Here is an 18,772-nt window from a genome sequence, read left to right on the forward strand (position 1 = left end):
TTCAAATTTTGTGATAGAAGCAGGGAAGGTGGATAAACAAAAGAGCGCAAAGGCTACTAGCACTGGAGGTGAAGCTTTCCTGGGAATGTTATAAAAATTGTAGAAAAGGAGAAGCCACAAGGTATGATGGAATTAAATGATTAGGTAAGAGGGATACTTTTAAAAGAGTTATTGTGGCATATGTATCCCTTCTTAATGTTTGAGCAATTTAAACAAAGAACTTGAGTTGTTTGATATTAACATTTCTTTAAACTAAGTTCTTTGATGGCAACACAGCTCTGAGACTGGATTATGTGAATCCTGTCTTCAGTAGGGTTATACACTCATCCACAAACACACAGACACACACAAACAGCAAAAGCTCAACTACTCTTGGTAATAAGGTTGTCATGATCAGCTTCAATGTTAACCTTGTCTACGCATGTCAGAAGGAAAGAGATTGGAATTTTTTAAAGGTCACTGACCTCTGGTTTACACTAAAGTTCAAGCCATGAACTCTGTACTATAAATCATTATTATTAAAAGCAGCTGGGGTGTAGTAGAAAAGTCTTGGATTTATGAGCAGGAAACATGGGCTGAAGTGCTATTCCACAGCTCACTAGCTGAGTGATCTTAGTACATTCCTTAACATTCCTTTAACATCTGTAAAAGGGGCATAATAGTACTTGCTTTATTGGTTAGCACAAAACTGTGAATTCCTTGAATATATGGGCTTATACATGTAGAATTTCTTATCCCCACCACCTTGTGAAAAGCAGATAAATGTTAACTGAATTAACATATATTGAAGATTCCAAAAAGGATGCTGGTTGACCTGAAATCATGAGTCCACTAGAATAGCCATTCCATTTCTCATCAAGACTCTCAGGTGAGGAAAACAAGACAGTCTCCTTTCATTAGGAGAAAGGCTGTAGCTAGCAGCTGAGACCCAAAGACAAACTGGCCACTGTAGTGGCCAAGAGCCCTTGGGGTGAGGGTGGAATTGAAGGTGATAGAAGAGTGGAGACCAAGAGCAGAAGAGCATGGAGAAAACATGAAGGAGGAAGTCCAAAGTCAAACATGGTCTCTCACCTACTCTGCTAAAAACAAGCACTGTCTAATAAATATAATTTAGTGAAGAACCTTAAAGTGTTGTTTGTGGACAACTTACATCATAGTCACCTGAGGAGTGTGTTAACATAAAATTATCTAGGAATCATCCCAGGCTTAAGAAGTCATGAATTCTAGGGGTGGGGTCAAAGAATCAGCATTAACAAGTTCCCCAGGTGCTTTTTATACCCACTAATTTTTTTTAATTTTAATGTTTATTTATTTTAGAGAGAGAGAGATAGCATGAGCAGGGGAGAGGCAGACATAGAATCCAAGGCAGGCTCCAGGCTCTGAGCTGTCAGCACAGAGCCTAACGTGGTGCTCAAACCCATGAACTGGGAGATCATGCCCTGAGCCAAAGTCAGATGCTCAACCGACTGAGCCACCCGGGCGCCCAATATACCCACTAACTTTTAGAACCACTGACCTAGATAGAGAATATGCTCTTTTCCCAAGTGAGAGTTCCTAATAAGTATTTATCTCAGATGGCTCCCTTGTCACACATATTTTCCATTTAAAGACTTTAAGATCAATGCATTCTTACTGAACATTTGAGTATTAACCTGTTGAGAGATACTTGTGTTGTGTCCGCACAATGCCAAATTCCTGGTCTACCCAACCAAAACTACTGGATAAATCTGTGCCTCAGTTAACTGGACAGTCAAAACTTGATTGATGATCCAAGAGTTTCATGGAGACACAGGCCCAGAGAGAGACAAGGACAGTGCAGGGGGGATATGTGACAGAATAACTAAATTTTATTGGAAAGTATCTTTACCCCAAAATAACCAAGATAAATGGTTTGTGACTGTGACATAGGACAAAGAATTTCATATAACAGAGTTGACTATGGAAAAAATGCAGCCAGTACAGTAAATCACTCTATGGGGAAAAACAAAACGGAAACAGTTCAGAATAAGTGCCTCTAGAGATAAAAATCACCTCTATGAGATATTTTTGTAAAAAACGTCCTTAGAAATATTAAGGAATAATTTATAGTAGAAAAAAGCTATTAAAAACCAAATGGCCTTCCAAAATGATAGCAAAGTATATATTTAACATGGGCTCATTATACCTTATTTACTATCAGTTCTAACTAGGTTTTTTATTTGCTGCCAAAGTTTGGCACCAAGAGTGTTAACTCTAGCCAACCCTTTCTTCTCAAGGCTATAAACATTATGAAGGGGGTTAAGAAATGAAGATAGACTCCTCCCCCACCTCTACCACTGGGACTCATTTCCTGACTTCTCAATAGCAGTCATTCATTATTTGTGTACCTGGGAAACTCAACCTACCTGCCAACTATTCCCACTCAGATTCTGGAATCAGAATTCAGAAACAGCATACATTCCAAAGAATTCTTATTTATTTTTTTAAAGACCTGCAAAATGAGTAAAACTGTATTGGGAAAACTGAATAATCATCTGGGAAAATAAATGATGTTTGATTACTAAATCATTCCCTACACCAAAAGGCATTCCAGATGAGCAGCCAAAGATTAAAGTGCAAAATATGAAACCATAAAGGTTCTAGAATATAACATTAAGGGAAAAAGCACTCCTGTATATAACACAAAATTCAGATGTCAAAATGAATTATAGATGAATTTCACTACAAAAATTCTATATGAAAGAAAATCAGGGGGAAAAAGTCAAAGATAAATAACAAACTGGAGAAAAGCTAGTTTGCAATTCATATCGTAGACCAAAGCCAAAGCCTATTTTCATTAATATACAAAAAGCCATTAGAAATCAATAAGAAAAATCCAACTACCAAAGGAAAAAATAGGCAAAGACCTATACACTTCATAGAAAATTAGTTAGGGGCACCAGTTCATGAGTTCGAAGCCCTCATGGGGCTTTGCACTGATGCACAGAGCCTGCTTGGGATTCTGTTTCTCTTTCTCTCTGTTCCTTCCAGACTTGTATGTGCATGCTGTCTCTCAAAATAAATAAACTTAAAAAAAGGAAAAAGAAAAAAAAGCTAAAATGACTTATAAACATATTAAACTTACACAACTTCCTCACAATAAGAGAAATGAACATTAAAAACTATACTGAGATACCATCTTTCACCTCTCAGATTGATAAAGATTTTTAAAAATTATAGCAACTTGCTTTGAAGGTAAGAAAACAGATATATTTAAAACCTGATTGATAAGAATGTGAAATGATTTAACCTCTGAGAGAGGTAATTTAGTAATGTTTATCAAAATTTAAAATGCATATATCTTTTAAATCAACAATTAAAGTTCTAGTGATTCATCTTGAAATTTACCTAAATCTGTATACAATAACTGGGATTGTTATGGTATCATTACTTATATTAGCCAAAGATTAAAACATCCTGAATGTCCATCAACAGAAGGCTGGTAAAAGAAATTATGGTAAATACATAAAGTAAAATATAGTTAAGGTTAAAATTAAAGAGAGTGCTCTGTATTATTATGTGAAAGAAGTTAAAAATAAGTATTAAGCAAAAAAAAAAAAAAAGTACAGAATAACATACTGTGTTCATATATGATTATCATGCACAAAATATTCCAGCAGGAGACACAACAAACAGGTAACAGTGATTGCCTCTGGGGAGAACTGGTAGCTAGGAGTAAGGTTGGAAGAGTGACTTTTCATGATATATCTTGTCCTTTGAATTCTGAACCGCAAGCAAGTAGTACTACTGAAAAGATTTCTTTTTTTAAAGAGCTAGAGAAAGAAAACTGGATAAATATTCAAATTCTGTCATCATACTCCAAAGAGATCCTGAAGACAAGTCTCTTCCTGCATGATTTCAGTATTACCACTTGGCAGGAAATATCTTTAAGATATGAATTAGTGAGGAGCTTGGTTGGCTCAGTCTTGGTTTCAGCTCAGGTCATGATCCCAGGGTCATGGGCTCTGCGCTGAATGTGAAACTTGCTTAGGATTCTCTCTCTCTCCTTCCACCCCTCTCCCCCACTTTCATGCTCTCACTCTCTCTCTCTCCCTCTAAAATGAAATAAAATAAAATATAAAAAAATTAATTAGTATTCTGCTTTATTTTTCCTTCCTCCCCTTTCCCAAACATGTGTTCAGACCCTTAATAATTCCTTGCCTTAGAGAATTCTACAGGATAGAAAACAGAAGCTGCTTAAGTCAATGATTCTATCTTTTGTAAAAGCCCCAGAACTTTGAAGGGATCATGACAATAGACCCAAAGAAGAAGAAAGAGGTGTGCTTTTGAAGAAAGGAGTGGAGAGGGAAGAAGAAAGTTTCTGTAATAAGAAAGAAGTAAATGTCAGGCAGCACCAACAGTAAAGTTCATAGGGATAGATATTTGGTAGACTAATGAGATCTCAACACAGGATAGAAGGGTTCCCAGGCTCATCAGGGTCCAAACCCCAAGAGGCAAGCCCCAAAGGGCTTATAGAAGCACTGAGAGCTAACCTATATGGACCAATGTGGCCACTTCTACCCAGCACTGAGAAGAAGCCTAGGACCTTGGCAAATCCCTGGTGGAGTGTGGGGGGAGCAACAGTGGTGATTGAAGGAACTCCCATAATGATAGAGGCTGGGTTTCCCTCCAACCATCAGGATTCAGGACTTATAGCTGGATTTAAATTGACTTATTATATAGCTTATTTCCTAGATGAAGAGTCCTCTCCATTATACGCAAGATGCATTGTAAGTAAATCAGCTGGTATGTAGTAGACACTCAACATATTTTAGTCCCACTGCCCAATGTCTTTTTTGATGACACCACATGGAAACATTTTTCTTTTCTTTCTTTTCTACCATGTTTTGTTCCTCAAACCTTTCTATGTTTCTTATACTCTACCTTTGCCTTTTTCCTATCTTCCTCTCCTGCTGCCCAAGATGTAGACATAATGAAGGTATGAGCAAGGATAACTTAAGGCAAACTGAATCACTCAAAGATGCTCTCTTGAGCTTACAGAATTCACGGTCAGAATGTAGGGAAATTGCCTCAAAATGGCTGCCTCTTCTGCCCAGATTTCTCCATGAGGCTGGAGAATATGTTAACTTTGAGGCACACAATGAAGCTGACTCTCTGAGACTTCACAGGAGCCTTAGACAGGGCTAGTTCTCTTTTAGCTAAGTGTAGAACTGGTCTCTGGAACAGGCACTGAACATAACAGTGCATTTGAACAGAAATTCGGGGATCTGTTGCTTCTTGGGTCCTTACAAGGAGGTAGTATGGGACTCCTGAGAGATCCCAGCATCATTAATCATCAAAGAAATGCCACTTGGCTGTCTGAAGAAACATAACAGAAAAATGGGGAGAATGAATGGGGAACTGAGACCTTGGGGGTGTAGGGATTCCCCTGAAGTGCTTAATTTAATGGACTCTGAAAGGCCCATTCCTCCCCAGGGCCTAAAAGTTTCAAAAACATTTTTCAACTATGTGTTTTCATTTCAATGATAATTTCAAAAGAAAAAAATTAGCAACTATAAGACCAAAATTTCTCTTTAGCAATGATAGTTTACAATTGAAAGTTTAAGTCAGTGTTTTCCAAATAGGGTTGTCCTCTCTAGAGTTGAGAGAAGTTTTTTTCTTTTTTGGAAGAGGGGTCCAAAATTTAAACATCACAAAAATTTAAGAAGCCCTGGTTTTAAGCACTGTCTTTTCAGGAAAGTGGGATAAAATGTGAATGCCCTTATGATCTCCCATCAGTGTCTTGGCATTGATTATGTAACAAGCACCACAACTTTGGAGAGCAGGGTCCTCAAGGCGCAGAGAAGGCTTGAAAGAGGAGTGATAGAAAATATGGAGCAGCCAGGTGAGACATGAGGAGCAAGGGAAGGGTAAGCACCAACGAGCAAAGGAGAGCCTTACAAAAGGTCACTGAAGTACCATCCAACATAATGTCAGATGTCAACCTAATACATTGGTCCATAAAGAACCCTGAACTTGAGTTGTATCCAGTAAAACAACCCTCCACCACCACCAGGGTTTTCCAACTGCTAGTGTGTACATCAGCATCTCATAAGCCCAAAATGAAGACTACTCTGGGGTCCTGTTCTCTTTCTAAACCCCATCTACTCTTCAAGGCCTAACCTCTCCCTGACTTCATGCAACATATTTTTTTTCATCTGTGCCACATACTTTATTACCCATAAACTGTTTGAATTGCTCACTGTTGATCAACCTATATTCCTCTTGTCTAGCCAAGAATTCTGTAGGATCCTTGTAGGTAGGCCCTAGAAAAGCACCAGCCCACAATAATAATTCCTACCATTTTCGTCAACTACAAAACACTTTTTTTGCATATTCCCTTATTTTACTAAAACATGCATCTTATTAGGCAAATTGGACAGGAATTACTGTAAACTTCTATTAAGAAAAACAAAGAACTGAGTCCCAGAAAAGTACGGTGACTGGATTTGAACCCATTATCCATTAAGTAAACTCAGAACAGACTACTAAACTCTTTAGATAAGCCATCTCCACACTGATCTGGGAGTCCTTTTGATGTTACATGATTTCTTTTAAAACTATTCTTCAAATGCATGGTATGCTACCAATTTCACTACCTTGCCTTCATACTATTTGGGTTGCAAATCTATAGTTATTTTGTGATCATGAGCCAGATCCTAAGTAGGTGTTTAATAAATATTTGCTACTGAATGGGTTCTACCTCTTCCACTAGACCATAAGTTCCGTGAGAGTAATGACACCTATTTTGCTCACTATCCTATCCTCAGCTTCTAAACAGTCCTTAGCACACAGTAGGTCTCCATTAAATATTAATTGATAAACAAATGAATCAATTAATCAATGCCTAAATGCCCTCCTGTGAAAAGCACTCATGGTGCCCACAAACATATTTCCTTTAAAAATCTAGTTTATGTCAACCCCCAAACCAGGGCAGTGAACCCAAAACAGAATAAAATTACTTCCAATAAAATGAACTGTTCCCCAGTTGCAAATTGGCTCTGGATGCTGCTGCTTCTCTCCCATTTATACTCTTTTCAGGCAGCTATTTCAGGTGATGGCATTATCATCGATGGAATTCAATAAAGCGACTGGCTTTCCCCCCCTCGACGTTTATTTTCTATAATCCGTCTTACAGCGGGAGACCATTATCCAGTCAAACAACGTTCAATTTCATCGGCATTACCGCTTCAAGGAAACATGCAGCGGGTTTGCACAAACGGGTGTGTAGTAAATTTAGTCTTTTAATAGGTTCATTCTTTATTAGGTATTTATTTCGGGAGGCGAAGTCCTAATTAGATTAAGTGGAGAAACTAAAAAGGTATGGAAACACACAGAGAGATTCCAGAATTAGATGGATTTGGTTTAGGTTTCCAGTTTTCCTTTTATTTTCTTGTCTGCAGATGGCTGGAGAAATCCACACTGCAATCTCCAGCCCCTCGGATAAGAGTTTGTGAAATGAAACCCTGCCAACATTTTGTGTGAGGAAGTCACATTTGTCTTTCTCCTACGCAAAGTTATTGTGGAGCCAGAATCTAGGAAAAAGCAGCTCCCGGAGCCAATGGTGAACCCAATTTACTGTGGCAGATGAATATAACAAAGGTGGTGGTCTAGATGTTTGGCCTCAAGGCACAATTCAATTTTCAGCTGTTTCAAAGCTATTATGTCAAAGGCTGTTTGCATAAACATAATGTTGCCGGGTAATCTTGGGTAGGCAGGAGTAGAGACGTCTGCCCTCTACTGCCCAAAATGGAAATAGCGGCTGGATGTCCCTTCAACCCGGAATTAAAGGTACAAAAAAGTCTATAGTCGCCCCAACTAATGGGCCATCTCCAGAACTTTCTGAAACTTTTTTTTTCTCAAGCTTTGAGATCAGAAGTGATTATTTTGGGGGAGAAAATGAAGTAGACTAAGGATGTGATGAGTTGATTGATGATGTGGGAACACATGAGAAAGCTATTTCCCTTCTTAGAATTTAAAAGAAAATTCCCTTCACCCTTCCATCCACCCACACATATATATTTATATTATCACAATGATATTTAATATGTTTTTTTTTAACATAGAAAGAAGAAACAGACAATGAGTCACAGGAAACAAATCAATACATTTCAGAGTGGGCTAAAAATGTCACCATAAAAAAGTTTCATTTTTATGAGGGCAAAAGTGGGAAAGGATATCTGTTCAGTTTCATGTAAAATTCTAACTCTTTCTTCGGGTTTCTTCTCTCGTTTTTGGTTCTTCCTCTTTAATAAAAACTGTGTCACGCTCCATGTAAGCACTTTATACCCTCAGAGAACCACTGTTAACATTTAAATGTTTTCCCCTCCAAGTACAATTAATTTTTTAGTAAAATAGAGGATGGGTCACTTCTGGGGAGGATTTTTTAGGTTGGGTGCTATAGCAGAGGGTCTCCAGACAGAGAAAGTTCATGTGCAAATAGATATGTTCCAGAGGACAGTCACCTAAACCCAAACCTGCAAAGAGTCAGTCTTGAACCAAACTTCAAACAGAAAACTGCCCATCAGATGATGTTGGTCCCAACCAACAAAGAATTAAACCTCGACTGTGTTTTGTAAACTAATATTCCTATACCTAGAGTTGTCCTTAAGTGTTTCATATTCTAAAATGTCCGACCCTTGTTCAAGTCACTAGACACAGATATTCCTTCTGCATGCCAAGGTATCCAATAAGGCTATGCATCAAAACCAGACAACATAAACACATACATGGAGTTCACAGACTAATACAGTTTACAGCCTAGAGGAGTTTATAGTTTGGTGAAAGGGACTGCCATTCATCAGATAACACAATCAAGTGATTAATTACAAAATGAAGATTTTTTTTGAATAGTGTTCATAGGGCATGTTTAATAGGCTACCTAACAAGACCATCCCTATGGTGACAAAATGTTTGTCTGTAATAATAAAAATATCTACTACTTACTGGAGTTTTTCCTCATTTCAGGCACTATATGAGGTCTTTACAAGGTTTTTTCATTCACTCTTCACTATACTCCATGAGGTAAGCATATTATTGCCCCATTTTACTGATTAATAAACTGAGATTCAAAGAAGTAAAGTAACTTGTCCAAGGTCATACAGCCAATAAATGGCTCATAGCAGTCTACACCCTTCACACCTTCCTCCTTTTCTAATTATCTCAGCTAAATATTCTAGAAAATTTAGCCAATGAGTTTAAGTTGAGGATCAACAATGTTCACATTAGGCAGAGCTACTGTATTTATTTTCTTAAAGCTTCAGGAGCAAAAAGAGTTACCTATTTTTAAACAACAGGGGAATGGGAGATGACTTCCCAGGGTAGTTAGTAGATAAGTGTGTTTTCTGAGGCCAGACTGCTCGGATTCAAATCCCAGAACTACTAATTACGAACTGTGTGACTTTAGACAAATTTCTTCCTCTTCCCATACTTCAATCTCCTTACTTGTAAGACAGGGATGATAATAAAAGTATCTTACATCATGGGGTTGTTTGTAAGGATTAAACAGATAACCCAGTGTATCTGAAGAACTTAAAATAGTGTTCAGCACAAAGCACTCTATTTTGGATTCAGAATGAAAGCACAGGTGATGGTTTCTTGAGTTCAAAGGGGTTCATGAAAAGCTTAAACAAGATAATATTTGTAAAATGCTTAGAACAGTGCCCAGAACCAAGTAAGTACTTCTTAACTGTTCAGTGAAATCCCCTGCTGGCTGCCCATGACTGAGAGGAAGGGGGCTCCCGCAGCCAACGTCATCCCTGCATCAACAATCACAGCTTTGAGATGAATGAACCATGTGTGAGTTGCCAGATGTTTGAGACCACAGCATTTACCAAAGGCTCTGGTCTAACTGAAGAACAGTCTTATGATGTACATTCATTTGCATTTGTTAGGGAAGCCTCAGTGTTGGGATTCTGCAGAACTGCCCTATGTGGAGAAAAACAAATTAATTAAACAAAGCAAGAGGTTCTTTGGTTTCTTTCTGCATTACCAGTGGTTTGCCTCACTCCCCACAAAGAAACAGGAATTCAGGGATTGAGTAACGTACATCTTCTCAGTTGGTATATTAGAGGATAATAAAGCAGAATAAAATTATAATTAAGGACACAGAAATTGGAGTCAGGCAAAACTGGGTTCAAATTCTAGCTCCATCCCTCACTTACATATGACCCTGATTGAGTAGCCTACACTTTTTGGATCTATGGATAAAATGGAAATAAAAATAGTATTTTCATTATTATTTGTTGGAAGAATAAAACATGATAATATTAAAAGTGTTGATCATTAAAAAGATAATATAAAAATAATAATATCCAGTATTCATTTAGCGCTAACTATGCCAAGGACCTACTATGTCGTATTTGTGTCTCACCACAATCCAGCCTAAGTATTGTTCTTGGTCCCATTGTACAGACAATGCTTGAGATAACTGAGTCACTTGCTGGCATAGTTGAGATTTTAAGTCAAGTCTGATAGAGTGTAGGACATAATGTTCTGTAAATGGTAGCTGTTACTTCCTTTTGTATCACTGATTCCTCAATGATTCAAGCCATTAAGTATTTTTTACATGCTTACTTTTGTGAAGCCAGGGTCTGTGAGAAAAAAAAAAAAGCAGGATAAGGCATAATTCTTACCTTCATAGAGCTTTTAGTTTTGTTGTTTAAATGAGACACAGGCACCTGATGAGTTATTGCTCCCATTTCTTTATCTTCCTAGAAATAACCAGAGTCCTCCACATAAAATACTCAACTTCCCCCCCATTTTGACTTCCCCAAACCATATCTCCATTCCATGAAGTTAACATTTTTCACCATCAGCATATTAATTAGAAATTCTGAAGATAATCTGATGTATTTGGGATATGATGGTGAAAACTATATATTTACTAGTCTACTCAGCATAGACATCTATTATTTTTCCACCTAGCATCCATATATCCTTCTTCAAATAACAGCATCCCAACTTTGCTCTGGTACCCTCATCTCTAACTCTCAGTCCATGTGCTTTGTGGGGAGTTGATTCTACTCTGGGCTCCAACAGGCCCTGTTTGAGGGCGTGGGGCATAAGAGTGATGTTAACGCAGGTTTAGCTACTCAAAAAGCTGCATTCTTCAAGCCAAGGGACTGGTTTGGGGATGGGCTTGTAATCTAATCAGAGCCAGAGAGGCTTTCCTGGGACTGAGGAGAGAAAGGCATCATGTTTTCCCATGGGTCTGCTAGCAGCAGAGAGAATTTGAGTCTGGAGCTTCCAGGGCCATCACAAGAAGCCTGGGAATGAAGCCAACATGGCAAGAGGCAGAGCTGAGAAATGAAGAGACACCAAGTCCTCATGACATCAGTTGAGCCCTTGGACCATGTCACTCCTGAAGCATACCACTGGAGAGAGACAATTTTTCATTCTTCCACAAAAATCCTTTCTCTGCTTAAGCCAGTTTGAATTAAGTATATATCAAATTCAGCCAAATTAATCAGGACTGATAGAGGGTTTCATAAATAAAAATTCATTCATGAATAGTAGTAGAAATTGGAATCAATTGTATACATTCTTCCACACTTCTCATCTTTTGAGTCATTGGCAATATCCCTGTGAAACATCTCTCCAAAGTTGGTAATGCTCTCTACAAAACAGAATGAACCAAATTTGCATTAAAAACTAGAAATGAACCAAATTTACTCCAATAAATCTTAACTCCAGCAATGCAAAACATAATGTTGACTTTAGAACCAAGTAGGTATAAACTATTTCTATGTTCATAATGCAAGATCACTCACAACTAAGTGTATCATGAGTGTGTGAAATTTATGTTGAACCAAAAATTAGTTGACTTATTAACCCCCAAGCAAATGATTTGAGAACAGCAAAGCCTAAGACTTAAAAAAGACTTCTTTTCAGGAAAGCAGACCTTGTGAGTCAAAGCGGTGCATTCTGTAGTAGGACAACTGTTTGAGAAATTCATTTATGTGTTTTTCTTTCCTGTCTTTTACTTTTACCTTTCCCCTGTATCCAATCAAGTACCAAGCCCTGTGCTTCCCTGAGGGAAGGTCTGTGACTGAAACACTTTCTTCCCTGACTTTTGTTCTCAAAAGCCTATACTAGCAATGGCAACCTGATGGCCCACGGACAATCTACTTTGGCCTGCACAAAGTAATTTTAAAGACTTCAGGAGACATGAAGGAGATTGCCCATAAAAATCTGGATTTTAGCTTTTCTTGAAAAATCAGAAGATCCAGTAACACAGGGCACCATGAGTGACAATAGCAAGCCAGAACTAAGTAGCAGCTTCCCCTTTAGACATACTATGTGCCAAGTCCTTACCAAGCTGCTTTACTCACTTCTATTCCTATCCAACCTCTGTAGGCATTTGAGTTTGCGATTCTTCACCTGAATGTACTGATGAGACTATGCCAGGAGTCCTCAATGAATAGGAAAGTAAGATTGGAAACTAGAGGTAATTCATTTGATAGAAACAAGAAAAACAAATTATCTCAAGATTAAGAAGGAGATTCCTAAAAGCAAAAGACAGCCACATTTTCCCAATGAGTGGCAAAGACTTGAGGAGGCTGTCTGGTAGTGTTCTGGAAAAATAACAAGACTTTAGCAAGGAATGGCTGTGTAGCACTCTGCTTTGACAACAATGTTCTTGGTCCTGTTGTGGCACAAAAGCAACAGGGCAGGAATCACACCATGTGAGCTGAGTACATGGGAATCTCAGCAAACAAGGCACATTGATGGCTGATGACCTGGGGCCATCTCCAAGAGATGGTCCCCACAACTCAGCAAAGTTGAATCTCTAGCCTGCAAGTGAGATGGGCACTTAGGTTGTTTTAGAGAGGAAAAAAAAAGTGCAATATTTCTTGAAATTGAGAACTTCTGTAATTTCCAAGTGCTCCAAGAAGTCACAAGCATATACAACCCCTCCCCCTCCAAAAATTACTTCTCCCTTGGTTTTGTTCATTGTTGTTGTTGTTGTTGTTGTTGTTGTTGTTGTTGTTTGCATATATCTGGGAAGGTTTTCTCAGCTGGCCACTCCTGTTTGTACTGTTCCTATGACTGCTGCAGCCTTGGCCTACAGAGGCCTGGGTTTTACAGTGTCATTAGTCCCAGAATGTTTGGGAGTTTTTCTCTGCTGCTCTGACCTGGACACGATGATCCTGAGATGCCACAGCAATCTGCACGTTCCTCACATACCGGCATAAGCCCAGTGGATAGATAGCCTCTTAGCTGCAACAGACTTCAGCTCAGGCAAGTCTGAAATGGGGTGAAAAGATACTTCCTGTGGTCTCTCTAGAACTGAAAGAAAATGTGTAGCCTTCCTTGATTGCTCAGAAGGCAATATTTCCACATGGTCATTAAGAGTACCAGCTTTAAAGCCAGATAAATCAAGTTCAAATCCTGGCTCTGCCACTTATCAGCTTTTTTTAAAAAAATTCTAAGCAGCCTCAGTCTCCTCAAAATAATAGTGCCCATCTCACAGTTCTGCTGGGAAGATTCAATGAGATAATGCATAGAAAGTGTCTAATTCAGTACATACTCATAATAAGAACTCAAATAAGGATTAGCTACTAAAATAATAATAATTATTGTTAATGGAAAACAGTCCAGGCCCCTTGGGAATTCAGAACCCAGATAATGAAACCAGCTAAATGAGTGATTTCATCCATGCAACATATATTTTTTTTTTAATTTTTTTTTCAACATTTTTTATTTATTTTTGGGACAGAGAGAGACAGAGCATGAACGGGGGAGGGGCAGAGAGAGAGGGAGACACAGAATCGGAAACAGGCTCCAGGCTCCGAGCCATCAGCCCAGAGCCTGACGCAGGGCTCGAACTCACGGACCGCGAGATCGTGACCTGGCTGAAGTCGGACGCTTAACCGACTGCGCCACCCAGGCGCCCCAATGCAACATATATTAAAGAAAGCATAGGATACAGCATCCGCATGTGGTTATTCCAGCCTCTGCCAAATCCAGTATAAAGACTTATTTGCCCCTCAGTGTCCTTAGGGAAGAACCAGGGCTTCCCTGTGCTCAAGGAAAATGGAAACCAATACACATAAGACATATGAGAAAGAAATTTCACAAGGCCGGTTGTCGACCATTCCACTGAACAGAAAGCAGCCAAGGTCAGCCAGTAGAGTCAAACGGTGAAGGCCAGAGCCACTAGACAAGACTGTGAAAAAGATCAAGGTGTTATTCAGCTCTTTGTTATTCCCGTTTTTTGGTATCCTCCCAAGGAGGAACCCAGTGTGTGATGTTGCCTTTTTAGTGCCCAGAGTCTCAAAGTTAGCTAAGGTTCTTTCTCAAGTACACTCATGTACTCTCAACCTTCAGATAACACACCCCTTAATCAAAACCCACCAAGTGTTCCCTTCCCTTGAGACTCTACTCTCTTTTCACTAATTTGAAAAATTAATTCATTCTAAACTATTATGGGTGGATGGAAGTTTCTTCCATTATCACTTTTATCAAATCTGCATTTTACCAGGCTTTTAATATCCTAAGAGGCAAGCATTAGGCCTACCTCATGAGTGACTAAAACATGGCGAGTAAACGAGTAAATAGGATCGGAATTATGGTTTGGTTATAAACTGTGAGGTACTCCATAAATATGGCAAGGTTTGAGCTTTACTGAGAGAGGCTGTTGCACATACCAAGGCAGGATGGTGATACCTTTCAGATCTGGGCACATAAAGCCTCCTACCTCTTTTCTCACACCCCAATCTCCTCAGCCAGGCTGAGCCCCACACATAGAGACTGAGAAGAAGACAAAAGTGGCTGAACAGGTAGATCAGGCCTAACAGCATAGGGAGAGAACTTATGGCCCACAGAAAACACCACTTGTAAAAATCACCTCTCTCTGGTCTTTATAACATACAAACATCTAGGAAAAAACACAGGAGAATTTCCTTTTGAATTAATATCTCAGCCCCTCAAACACATTTATTTCTCTGTCATGTCATCTGGGACTTCTCTGACTCTTGAATTCTCAATAGAATTACCTCAAAATTTCAACCCTGTAGTGTGGGAGAAGCCACATCTTCCTAGGATACCTGTAGTTTCCTCAGACTTACTCAGTTGCCCCCTCTTCCCTGACTACTGTGTTGAGGGAGTCTTCTCAGTTTTCTACTGAAGACACCCAGATGTGAACTTCAACTCCTCCTCAGGTTGCCCCCAAAGAATCCAATTGCAGAGAGCTAGAAACAACAATGAGCAAACAATGAGGATTTTACTGATAATTTCATTAAAAGACAGCACATGGTCTCCATTGAGGTACATTAGAGCTACTGACTGACCTCTATCTGACCACCCACTGAGTTGACCCAAGCTTCCCATGACCTATATACAACTCGTAACTGATGCCCAAAGGTTGTTATCCCCAATCTTGTTTGGGACAGTTATACTGCTATTGCAGTTATGTAATTTAATTAAATACAAACAGATAAAATATAAGTATAAAAATACAGCTCTCATCTCTATCAAAACTGAGGTAAATGCTTTATACAGAATTGATAAAGCTGCACTTTTAGAGAAGTTACTGTCAGGTTCAATCTTTGAGAAAAAAGGTCACTACAAAAGATGGGGGTAGAGTAAACCTCTGGAAAGACTCTGTATTGATATTACTTGCAAAGTTGTTGTTTTTTTTTTTAAGTTGATAATCTAGTTTTTAAAAATAAAAACTAGAATTCACAGATGATGCATTATGGAGCACTTGGTGCAAGAAAAGCAAGGAACTTCAATAGCAGGAAACTTGGCCAGGAAACAAAGGCCTTCACCAGATATCAAATGATGAGGAGATGAACATTTGCTTTATGTGTCTTATATTAAAATAAAATGTTTAAACGTGTTTTTAAGTGATATCTTCTTGATTTAACCTTTTTTTTTTCATTAACTGCACAACTGCTTATGTCATATCAGATTAAAGGACTTCTGCTAGTCTTAAGAACACACAGTTGACAGTGCTGTTGACATCCCTGGAGTGTCCCCTACCTAGCCCTGTCTCTACCCAACACCCAGCAGCCCCTGTCATTTTAAATATTCTCCCCTCAGCAATGCAAAATAAGCCAGCACTCTATGAGTCCCAAACTTATCATTAGAAACCTTTAACATGGGTTTTCACTCAGCAGAAAAATAAGAATAACAGCCCATACTTGTGTAGTGCTCACTGCATATGAGTCACTGCTCAAAGTTCCTTATACCTATTCACTCAACAATCCTATGAGATAGCATTTTCCAGGTGAAGGATTTGATGCACAAAAGGTTAATTGGCCAATAGTCACCAAGCTAGTAAGCAGCAGAGGTTTTTCTAACCTAACCTGTTCTGCCCTTCAATGTAAAAGGCAGTTTAAAAAACAGCAACCACAATAACTCCATATTATACAAAATATTTATGTGTAAGTATACTTATATATTAATATTTATTGAACACCTACTATGTACATCAGGTGCTGTGCTAGCATTAAAGACAGAGACAGACTCCATGCCTGGCTTCCTGGAGCTTACAGTCCAGTCAGAGGGGCAGACACTGAACAAGTAGTTTAAATATGACAAGCACAAGCAGGTAACAAACCACTCTTCATAGAGAGTAGCAAGAAAAGCCAAAAACTAGGAAGTAATATTTGCAACATATACAAGCAACCAATCTAAGCAATAAAAATAGAAAATTAGCAAAAGACGTGAATAGGCATCTTACACAAAAAGAAACAATGAATAGCAATAAACATATGAAAAGACATTCAGCTTTATTTGTAATAAGAAAAAAAAAGTTTTCACCTCAATGAGACACTATTTTGCATCTACCTGTAGACAAAAAGTAATGAGTCTAACCATACCAAGTGTTGGGAGAGATGTGGAGTAATGAGGTTTCCATATACTGCTGGTGAGACTGTGACTTCTCTAAACACCTGAGGAAATAATCAGCATAGAATGGAAGCTATATCTATTCTCCAACCCAAAAATTCCACTTCTAAATGTACACACTAGAGAAACACTTGTCCTTGTGTACCAGGAAGACATGTGTAAGAATGTTGATAGCATTGTTTGTAACAGGAGAATAAAAGAAAACTTGAAACAACCCAAATGTCCTTCATCATGGATAAGTAGGTTAAAATATATTTACTCAATGGAACACCGTACAACAGTGAAAACAAAGGGCACACAGATGTCTTCAAATGATTGATGATGTTCTAGTTCTTAGGCTGGTTGGTGGGTACGTGGTTGTTTATTTATTATCACTCTTTACACTGTCCTTGTTTGTTATTTTCAGCCAACTGTGTGTATATTACATGATAGTTTCCAAAAGAAAACAAAAACTAATAACTTCTACAAGGAAAAAGGAGCGAAAGCTAGGTAAGTATATTCCTTTTTCATAGCTTCTGTATGATATCTCCCAGATTCGGATGGTTCCATGACCTGCCTTAATTCTTCATATGGTGAAATAATAAATATGAAAGTTCAATCAACTCAATCAATAGAGACCATCAAAACGGATCACTGTGACCTCAAAGTGGATTTAGAAGGCGGCTTGAATTAACTAAGTGGATGAATTTCAACACAGAGACAACCTCATCTTATGCTACATGGACATAGGCACTAATCTTTCCTCTATCAATCAATGTACTAATCTACTGAAAACTCATTTGGAGGGTCCTCAGCTCCCTCACCACCTATTTCCTGAGTCTCCTCAAAATATATTCACAGTTTTTGCCAAAGAAGAATAAGAAAATTACCTTCAAACTCAGATGATTTTTCAGAGCCTACATTCTTAACCAGGAATTCAGGGGATGGGCTTCAAAGGGTCCAAGAAATTCCTGAAAACATATGCAAAACACTGCATTCATATATATGTGTGTTTTTAGGGAAACAGTGTATTGTAACCATTTGAGTTTCAAATGTGATCTTCTAAAAAGCAACCAGACTGCTACCTTAACAGAATCACCAGTTATGCCCATGTGACTGTCCTGATTTTAGACTGAAAGTCTTGTGTCCCAGGAAATCCTGCAGATTCTGCTGCTTCATCACTCTAATATAGGATTGCCAGACAATATGCAGAATGCCCAGTTAAATTTGAATTTCAGATTAACAATGAATAATTTTTTAGTTTAGGAATGTCCTGAGAAATATTTTTGTTTATCTGAAATTCAGATCTAACTCAATTTGTATTTTTATTTGTAAAATAAAATGCTGCTGTATTTTTGTTTATAAAATCTGGAAACTCTACCCTAATAGAATATTTAATAATAATAGTAGGAATAAGAATAGTAGTAGCAATAGCAGTAACCAACAATTATTGAGTGCCTCCTTCATGTCAGTCAGTTTCCTCTTTAATCCTAACCACGTCACAGGAAGTTGGGAATGATTTTGATCATTCCCTTTTATGGATGCAGTAATTAAGGATTAAAGAGGTTAAATAGTTCAGCCATAAAAAAAGAATGAAGTCTTGCCATTTGCAACATGGGTGGAGCTACAGAGTATTATGCTAAGCAAAATAAGGCAGTCAGAGAAAGACAAATACCATATGATTTTACTCATGTGTGGAATTTAAGAAACAAAACAAATGAACAAAGGAAAGAAAGAGAAAGAGAGAGAGAGAGAGACAAATCAAGAAACAGACTCTTTGGGGCTCCTGAATGGCTTAGTCGGTTAAGTGTCCGATTCTTGACTTTAGCTCAGGTCATGATCCCATAGTTCTTTTTTTTTTTTTTAATGTTTATTCATTTTTGAGAGAGAGAGAGAGAGAGAGAGAGAGAGAGAGAGA

This window comes from Panthera leo, chromosome A1 (genome assembly GCF_018350215.1).
Source record: "Panthera leo isolate Ple1 chromosome A1, P.leo_Ple1_pat1.1, whole genome shotgun sequence".
Lineage (NCBI taxonomy): Eukaryota > Metazoa > Chordata > Mammalia > Carnivora > Felidae > Panthera > Panthera leo.